The 9,816-nt window shown below is 39.6% G+C and overlaps 1 non-coding gene across 1 annotated transcript; it reads left to right on the top strand.

Annotated features, from left to right (window-relative positions):
• Positions 1 to 3,919: 3,919 nt before the first annotated feature.
• On the top strand, positions 3,920 to 4,023 carry LOC132604764 (small nucleolar RNA R71). The gene has a single exon (XR_009568865.1). It is a non-coding gene; the product is annotated as a small nucleolar RNA R71 (small nucleolar RNA).
• Positions 4,024 to 9,816: the final 5,793 nt, after the last annotated feature.

Genomic DNA, 9,816 nt, shown 5'->3' with positions numbered 1-9,816 from the left:
TTTCGCACAAAATTCACCACCACCTTCGCATCATTGGTTGGAAGAGGGATTGTCTCTACCCATTTCGAAACATAATCGACAACAAACAGAATGTACTTGTTACCAAAGGATTGTGGGAAAGGCCCCATAAAATCAATGCCCCAGACGTCAAATATCTCTACCTCCTAAATGTTTGTCAAAGGCATCTCGTACCTCCTAAAGATGTTTCCCGTTCATTGACATCTGTCACAACCTCTAGAAAATGCATGAGCATCTTTGAAAAGAGTAGGCCAATAGAAACCCGATTGTAATACCTTAGCCGCAGTACGATCACCTTGAAAGTGCCCTCCGTATGGGGAAGAATGACAACTCTCCAGTACTTGACTCACCTCGGTCTGTGGAATGCATCTCTGCACTAACTGATCAGTCCCTTGCTTGAATAAATACGGATCATCCCATATGTAAAACCGTGAATCACGATACAATTTCTTTCTCTGCTGTGAAGTGGCTTCAGGTAGGTACGTTCCACTTACTATCAAGTTCACAATATCAGCATACCATGGGACTTCGACTGTAGGAATAACAAATAGCTGCTCGTCAGGGAACGACTCTCGGATTTGAACATCCTCCACAAAATTATTATGGTTGTCCAATCTAGACAAATGGTCTGCATCTTGGTTCTCAACTCTCTTACGATCTTTAATCTCAATATCAAATTCTTGCAAAAGAAGAATCCACCGAATTAGCCTGGGTTTAGCATCCTTCTTGCTGAACAAGTAGCGAATGGCCGCATGATCTGTATATGTAATAACACGTGTCCCAACAAGATAGGAATGGAACTTATCAAAAGCGTACACCACACCTAGCAGCTTCTTCTCAGTTACTGTGTAATTAATTTGGGCAGTGTCTAACATCTTGCTAGCATAGTAGATAGAATGAAACACTTTCTCTCGTCTCTGGCCTAACACAGCTCCCACAACATTATCGCTTACATCACACATAAATTCAAATGGCAGGTTCCAATCAGGTGTTATGATTATTGGTGCAGTTATCAGACGTCTCTTCAGATCTTCAAAGGCCTTGATGCAAGCATCATCAAATAGTAATTTCACCTCTTTTTTCAAGAAACCTACACATCGGACCAGAGATCTTCGAGAAATCATTTACGAAGAGTCTATAAAATCCTGCATGCCCGAAGAAACTGCTCATACCCTTGACTGAAAGGAGGGGTTGCAGCTTCTTAATGACTTTCACTTTAGCACGATCAACGTCCAGCCCTCTCTTTGAAACCTTGTACCCAATGACGATACCTTATCGGACTATAAAGTGACATTTTTCTTAACTCAAGACCAGGTTAGTCTCTCACATCTTGCAAGTACTTGGTCTAGATTCTTCAAACAAACCTCGAAAGAGTTCTCGAATACAGAAAAATCATCCATGAACACTTCTATGAAATCTTCTACCATTTCTGAAAAGATAGCCATCATACACCTTTAAAAAGTCGCGGGTGCATTATACAACCCAAACGACATGTGTTTGAAGGCATATGTGCCATATGGGTATGTAAACGTGGTATTCTCCTGGTCTTCTGGAGCAATAGCTATTTGATTGTAGCCAGAATAACCATCTAGAAAATAATAAAACTCTTACCCGGCTAACCTGTCTAGCATTTGATCAATAAAGGGAATGGGATAATGATCCTTCTTGGTTGCCTTGTTCAACTTGCGATAATCCATGCAGATTCTCCATCTAGTGATTGTTCTAGTAGGAATGAGCTCGTTTTTGTCATTTGTCACAACTGTTATCCCTTCTTTTTTCGGGACATACTTCACCGGACTCACCCACTTGCTATGCTAAATAGGAAAAATAATGTCGGACTCTAACCAATTGATTACCTCTTTCTTGACAACCTCTTTCATCACAGGATTCAGTCTCCGTTGATGCTGTGCGCTAGGCTTATGATCGTCCTCCATAAGTATCTTGTGTATGCATAGCGTGGGCCTAATTCCCTGAATATCAGATAACTGCCACCCTAATGCCCTTTTGTGAGACTTCAACACTTCCAGACAAACACTAACCTCTTCGTCGGTCAACTCTGCTGCTAATATCACTGGCAGGTATTACTCTCGACTAAGAATGCATATTTAAGATGTGCAGGTAGAGGTTTCAACTCCAACTTCGAAGGCTCTTTATTGACAACTTCGGAGTTACTCCCATTTTTCTGTCTAAAGGCTCAAACTCGCCCTCACGAATATAAATACTCGCCATAATCAGGATCTACACCATCTCAAACGCCTCTAAATCTCCAAAAATACCATCACCCACTAGGACTCTCTCCAATGGATCAGAACAATAATGGTTAACAACTCCTCATAGATTGCAGGCATCTTCAGAGCCTTGTATACATTGAAGACTTCATTTTGTCGTGTACTCTCATGGTGAGCTGCCCAATAACTACATCAATAAGTGCTTCCCTGTGGCAAAGAATGGACGCCCCAAAATAAATGGGAATTTCGGATCTAGCTCGAAGTCCAAAATCACGAAGTCTGTAGGAATTATCAACGACCCTACTGGTACCAATACATCTTCATTAATGCCTTCGCGTCTTGCCAACGATCTGTCTGCCAGCTGAAGAACTATAGTAGTTGGTCTGGGCACTGCCAAACCTAGCTTCCTGAAGATAGATGAAGGCATCAAATCTATACTTGCACCTAGATCACATAGTGCTCGAGCAACAACCTGCTTCCTAATAGAAATCTTAATCGTGAAACTTTCGGGATCCTTCTATTTTGTGGGCAACCTATTTTAAATACTAGAAGTGCACTTCTCAGTAAGTGCAACAGTGGCATACTCTGTGAATCGGCTCTTGTTTGCAATAATATCTTTGATGTACTTAGCATACATTGGAATACCCTTCAGCATATCAACCAATGGGACGTTCACGTGTACCTGCTTAAGCAAATTAAGAAACTTCTTATAAGTATCCTCTTCTTTCTATCCTGCCAAACGTTGAGGGAATGAAGGTGGTGGCTTTGCAACCACGGGCTGTGGCTGCTTTGCTACTGGTGTGTCGAATACCCTCTTTTTTTCAATCATCTCCTCGGCAATCTTCTCTTTTTCGGCTTCTACTTGACTGGTTTTCTTTAGAGCCACTTCCTCTAGTTCTCCCCCATTTCGAAGAGTCACAGCATTACAGGGCTTCGGATTCACATCCGTGTCACTTGGAATTTCTCCAGGTGGTCTAGTGTTTTGTGCATCGGCTATCTGTCCCATCTGCCTCTTTAAATTATGCACTGCCAAATCGTGATTTTGATTATCTGCTATCAACTTTTGCTGGTCTGTCATCATCTTCTGTATATCACTCATCATCTTTTTCATCATCTCCTCCATACTATTCGCGGGGGCTTGAGGAACAGGTGTTGGCTAATAGTTCTGTTTCTGATTTCCTTGATTGTCACTCCACGTAAAATTTGAGTGATTCCTCCAATTCGGGTTGTAGGAATTCCCGTATTGATTGTTGTTTACTTGCCCCTTGCCTGAATTACCCACAAAGTATATGGATGCAGGATTTGCAGGGCATTCATCACTGGTGTGACCTTATCCACAAACTTCACAAAAGACGATGGTTTGTTGTACTGTATGCTCCTGTGGTTGAGCTTGTGCACCAGTTAACTTCTTAATTTCAGTGCGCATGGCATCAATCTGTGCTGGTAGTGTCGTAAAATTATCCACTTCAAAAACACCCGGTGCCTTCCTAATTGAACTGCTAGTTGTACCATCCTGCTAGTCTGGAGTGCTCCGAGTAAACCTGTTCAATAATGTGAATAATTCTTTATAGCTCATATCAAGAGCTTGCCCTCCTGCAGCAGGGTCTAGTGATGACTTATTTTGGGCATCCATACTCTCAATAAATGTGTGTCCCAGAACTTCTTTCGTCTGATGGCGGTGAGGACAATCTCTGAGAAGACCTTTGAACCTCTCCCATGCTTGATACAAATTTTTGCCATTTTTCTGCCTTAATGACATGATCTCCCTTCGGAGTCGAGCTGTCTTTGCTGGTGGAAAGAACCTTGTCAAGAATTTTGTTGCCAGATCATCCCATGAAGTGATAGAATTTGCGGGCTCTGCTAATAACCAGTTACTTGCATTCCCCAACAGAGAAAAGGGGAACAGTGTCAGCCGCACATATTCTTTAGTGACCCTTCCAGTAGCAAAAGTATCAACAATTTGCAGAAAATTATGGATGTGGCGCTGAGGATCCTCGTGTGACAATCCCGTGAATTACCCACTAGAGTGAAGTAGCTGAATCATAGGATGCTTTAGCTCAAAATGCCCTTCAATGGTGGGCTTGACAATGCTTGAAGTTATATCTGCCACACGAGGCACTGCAACATCTCGCACTTTCGCTGGTGGATTATTAGCCATGACCACAGGTAATTCAACTAGAGCCTACGGATTCTGCAATAAGTTCAAGTCTCTCCTACGCCGGTTGAACGTACGTTCAGGCTCAGGATCGAATTCCTCAAGATTATTTTGACTCGCAGTCCTTCGTATTCGAGTAAAGTACCTGCAATCAAGTAGCAGCTAAGATCAAGATGTTAATACTTTGATAAATAAAGAATTACAAGTTACTCTGGCAAAAATAATTGATTTTTAAGTCCCCGGCAACGGCGCCAAAAACTTGTTGCGTCCAAATGTACACGCAAGTGTACGTGGTCGTACAAGTAGTATAGTGATTATATAAAATCGGATGTCGAACCCACAGAGACTTATGACCAATACTTTCACGAAAATAAACTATTGCTACTAATTATGCAAGTAATGAATAAAAACTTTGTTTGCTTTGTAACTTAATGCGGAAAATTAAATAACTAACAATGTAAACTAGAATTGTGCTACGAACGTCTTTGAGAATTTATTTTATCAAGATTTTAGAAATATTCTAGGGTCGTGGTTGGTTCACCAATCCTATTGAGTCATTCAAGCATCGTACCTTAGTAACTTTGTTCACAATTGCTAATTAGCCGGATTATTAATCTCGTAGTATTCTTCTGAACCATGACTCGGTGATTCAAGATTATTCGCCTCCTATATTCCTATGGTCGTGACTTATCAAGAACGCAATAAGAGCACGGTATGTAATTGATTGCGGTAACTAAGTATATTCCTATCCTAGTCACAAATCTAGACCAACTATAGGGATAGTCGTATCACAATCTCTTTACTCCTTCTCTAAACTAACTTCTTTCCCAAGCACGTATATCAATTAGTAAATAGAACTCAACTATTGCGCAGACAATCAAGCAATGCATAGAAGTCAAGAAACAATTGCATACGAATAAGCTACTATGATTAAAATACTTGTCAAACGTCAATATTCATGGCTAAACCACAACCCCAGAATTAAGGTGTTTAGTTACACATGATTCGAGAATGGAAGGTAGAATTCATGAATAACATAGGGTTTCAATGTAAAGAAAAATAATAGAAGAGGAATAAAACCTAGAAAGAGTTTCACAAGTCTCAAAAATCGTCTAAGCCGCCTATGTAATTTTTAAAATGACTATTTATAAGCTAAGGCAAATATGAGATAAGTTGGCCCAATCCCGATCAAATTAGGATTACTGACGCCGCTGGCTATGCGACGCATGGCCAGCGCATGGTCTTCCTTGTGTTTTGCTCATGCGACGTACAACTAGCGCATGGTCTGTCTGAGATTCAGGGATGGGATTTTTGTGCGCTGGCTATGCATGAGACCCTTCAGTGGTCAGATTCTGCCTTCAACTGCTGGAACTCCCTTCCTAACGTTCAACCAACGTGCACAGCCTCGGAATCAACCACAAACTGCTGGGAATACCCTTCATTGCTCCTTGTTGTACCTATTCATACAAGCATACCAACATAAGCTCATATACAACAATTTACATTAAAAACTGCGATTAAAGTGCTAAGAAGTAAAGTACAAATGACACTAAATCTAGATATTTGTGCCAACTATCAAGGGGTATATTTTACCCTTTCCCCTATATTTTCTTTTAAAGCCACATGACTTTTTCTTAATCTAAAACAAACAAAATGATTTTTTTTTAAAAAAAAAAATTATCATCGAAAAGTGTATATTTGCACCATTTGTGTAACGACGAGTGTATGTATGCACCATTTTTTTTTAATGAGTGGTATATTTGCACCATTACTCGTTTTTCTAAAACAACGTGGTATTTTTTTCTGGTAGTTCGAGTCTGGTTCGTTTAAAAAAATGGCTAGACTTTTATTTTTAAAGCCAGTGAATATTTTTTAAAATGAACCAGACAACTCACTAGAAAAAAATTGTCATGTGGTTTTAAAATAATAAGTCTTCAAAAATAAAATAAAATAGGTAGACTTATTTTTTTATAGTCACGTGACATACTTTTAATTAAAAAAAAAAAGCTAAATGATTTTTTTTAAAAAAACGTTCCGTCAATGAAAAAGGTAAATTTGCATCATTTGTATAATGGTAGGGGTATATATACACCACTCTTTCAAAGAGGGTATATCTGCTCTAAATCGCAAAGTTGAGGGATATATTTTCTCTTTGCCCTTTTTGTTTTAGTTCATGGATTAGGGGGCCTCATAAGTAATGTATAACTAGCCTCATTCACTGTGATTATAGGGAACACTGTCACGACCCAGCTAGGGGCCGTGACGGGTACCCAGGGCTAGCCACCGAGCACCACTCGTTCTACTACTCACCTTACCCATTTAATGCTTTTTTATCAATTCATGCGTAGGACATAAGAAAATCATCTTTTCATTTGAGAACATGAAAATACTTTTATATATATAAGCCTCTCGGCCATCAAAATAATATACACATATACATAGAAGCCTCTCGTGAGACCATCTACCCACACTGCGCATCTACGAGCCTCTACTGACATACTAGACATATAGGTGGAACAAGACTCCACCATGCCCAAAATATACATATACCAAGAGAATAATCATGAGCACCTCCGAACAATGGAGTGCTCGCAATCAGCTGGCAGCTACTAAGAATCTGGATCGAGCTCACCTCCCTGTTTACCTGTGGGCATGAACACAGCGTCCAAAAAAAACGGACGTCAGTACGAATATTGTACTGAGTATGAGAGGCATGAACAATAATAATACATCAAGGAAATAAGGGAGGCATGAAGTATGGAGCAACTGTACCTGACTAGGAATTACATGAAAAGTAATGCATGCGGACTCAATTTAAGCTTATCATCATCTCATGTATGCATATCATATATATATATATACTGCCCGACCATATAGGTGCGGTGTGATAATCAGTAACATTAGCCCACGTCCAAGCCTTCCGCGTCCGGGGTACCATCTCATGCCGCCCACTAGTGGTGTCTGCCCATGCCAACTGGCCATGGTGTATCGTATAAGCTGCCCGCTTTCGCGGTGACTGCCCGGCCAACTAGTCCCGGTGTAATATGATTATAACATGTTCATAATAAAATACTTATAAATTTTATGCTTATCATAATATGCTTATCATCGTACAAGCATAAGGCCTCTAGAGTAACTATAATCTATCGAGGTGACGTAAGGTCGTGAACCCTCGATTCCATTATGAACATTCCACTTCACCTTTAAGGGATTTGTACATAAGGTGGGTGTATACAAGGAACGACATCATTTACTTTATAAGAACGTCATATCATATCTTTTGACTCATGTAGCTATTCATGATCTTAGGCTCTTGGCTTTCCGGAATATAGGAGGATCATGGAAAGGAAGAAAAATCGTATCATGGGATTCATGCCATAGAAAGAAAGGACTAGCCTCACATACCTTTGGCGTTTAACTGAGCTATTGTTCACGTGTTCTCCTCCAATATCACGTTGCTACCTTCATGAGAGAATTCGCATTAACGTTAGTTAATCGGTTATGAGAATGTATCGTTATTTCTAGGAAAAATTGGGCAGGATTTCCTTTGTTGTACTACTTTTCCCACGCTCTATTTCAACTCCTAAACATTTACAACAACACTTCACAATATCATATCAACAATCGTCATTCATATACGTTGAGCAAAATCCACCATTTCTCCATTTTCTCCACATTTATGGTTATAGTTCGTTATCGCGTTTTCTCATATATAATGCTTATTTCCTGTTCTAAACATCATTTACAACATATTCATAATCATGACACATCAACGTTTATGGTTCCATTTGACTACTATTCAATTATGACACTATTCTCCCATTCAAGACCCATTTTTCATGTCTTTCTACAATTCAAGCATCTTAGCTTTCCAATACCTTAAACAACATGATAAAGTCATGAAACTTACCTTAGATGGTGGTGGAACAAGCCTAGAGTGGAGTTCTTCCTTTATCACTAAAACCCTACTTCACCTCTTTTGGAATTTCTTGATTTGGATGAACTTCACTTGAGTTTCACACACTTTGTTTCATGGATTTGGTGTTGTTGATCATTGATTTCCTTGTTATTCTTATGGTTGAAGTGTTTGGAGAATTTTCTAGAGAGTTCTTGAGTGGTGTAGATGAGAAATGAAATAAACTGAGCTTAGGGTCCCTTTTTAATACTCAAAATCTGATATTTAATGAACAGCAGTCGAGATGCACAGTGGTCATAAACCCCACTTTACGGGCCGTATACTGGTTTACGGTCCGTCCTCCACGGCCGTATTTAAGCATATCAGAAACAGAAAGGTTGGCTGAAGATCATGGCAGTTTACGACTCAGTTTACGGGCCGTATTTCAATTTACGGTCCGTATTCCAAGTCGTTTTTAACCATTTGAAGCATTTGACAGAAAGTTGAAATTTTGGAATGTTGAAGGACGATGGCACTTTACGGTCCGTAAATCACTTTACGGGCGGCCGTATTCCATTTTACGACCACTGGGCTGAAATGAAATTCTGCAACTTTTCATTGTACGTTCGCGGAGAAATTTTCGAGGTGTAACAAACACATTCATCGAAAGAGTAACATCAGATTGAAAGCCCTTTCTGTGTTGTAGCATTCTTTTGAAATTTGCATGGCAAGCTAGACTTGTGCACCGACTTGGAAATAACCACAAAATTTTCATCCAATCATTCATAAATGCATGTGATTGATTGAGGTCTTTAGCAATGAAATTAATCCTAGTTAATTCTGATTGATGTGAGGTTTGAGATAATCGACGAATAAATGGTATTAAACGAAACAGTTGTAATAATAGAAATAATAAATAAAAAAGGATAAGAAAGCTTATTCAATCTCCAAATTATGATGGAACTGAAAGTGTCCGGAAACCAAAAACAATTGCATGTAAACAATAAGCTGATTATAATGAGAGTAAAAAAAGTAGAAATTTATTGCTCAGGATATTTCAACGGGATACAAATCAGGGATTGGAGGGGGTAAATATAGTATTGACTTAGCTAACTATTTCCCACCCTAGGCATGTCGGAGCTATTATGGGCACGAGGTTCGTGGATTCTAGAAATGGTATAAGTAATTATCCATCGAATATCAGAATACGTGACCATCTCTAACTACCGATATCCTGGCAGGTTGACTGAATATCCAGTTCTTCGTGTAAGCTACATAACCGAAATGAAATTTGAGGTTGGAGCAATCACTATTTCCTTCACGTATGAAGTTAGCTTCGCAAGCACGACTTTCGAACCCGTCTGATCACGCCTGATTTGATTCTTGGTTGCCACGTGTGCTACCTAAATGTTTGTCGCATTTTGACCAATACAGATAGTTTCCGCACTTTTCAGCCAAGTCTTGCGGTTGTCTCGAGGCATGGAAGAGTTTTGAGTGGGAAAGCAACTCTTCATATCATC

This window comes from Lycium barbarum, chromosome 7 (genome assembly GCF_019175385.1).
Source record: "Lycium barbarum isolate Lr01 chromosome 7, ASM1917538v2, whole genome shotgun sequence".
Classification (NCBI taxonomy): Eukaryota; Viridiplantae; Streptophyta; class Magnoliopsida; order Solanales; family Solanaceae; genus Lycium; species Lycium barbarum.
This window is presented reverse-complemented; position numbering and strand designations above follow the sequence as displayed.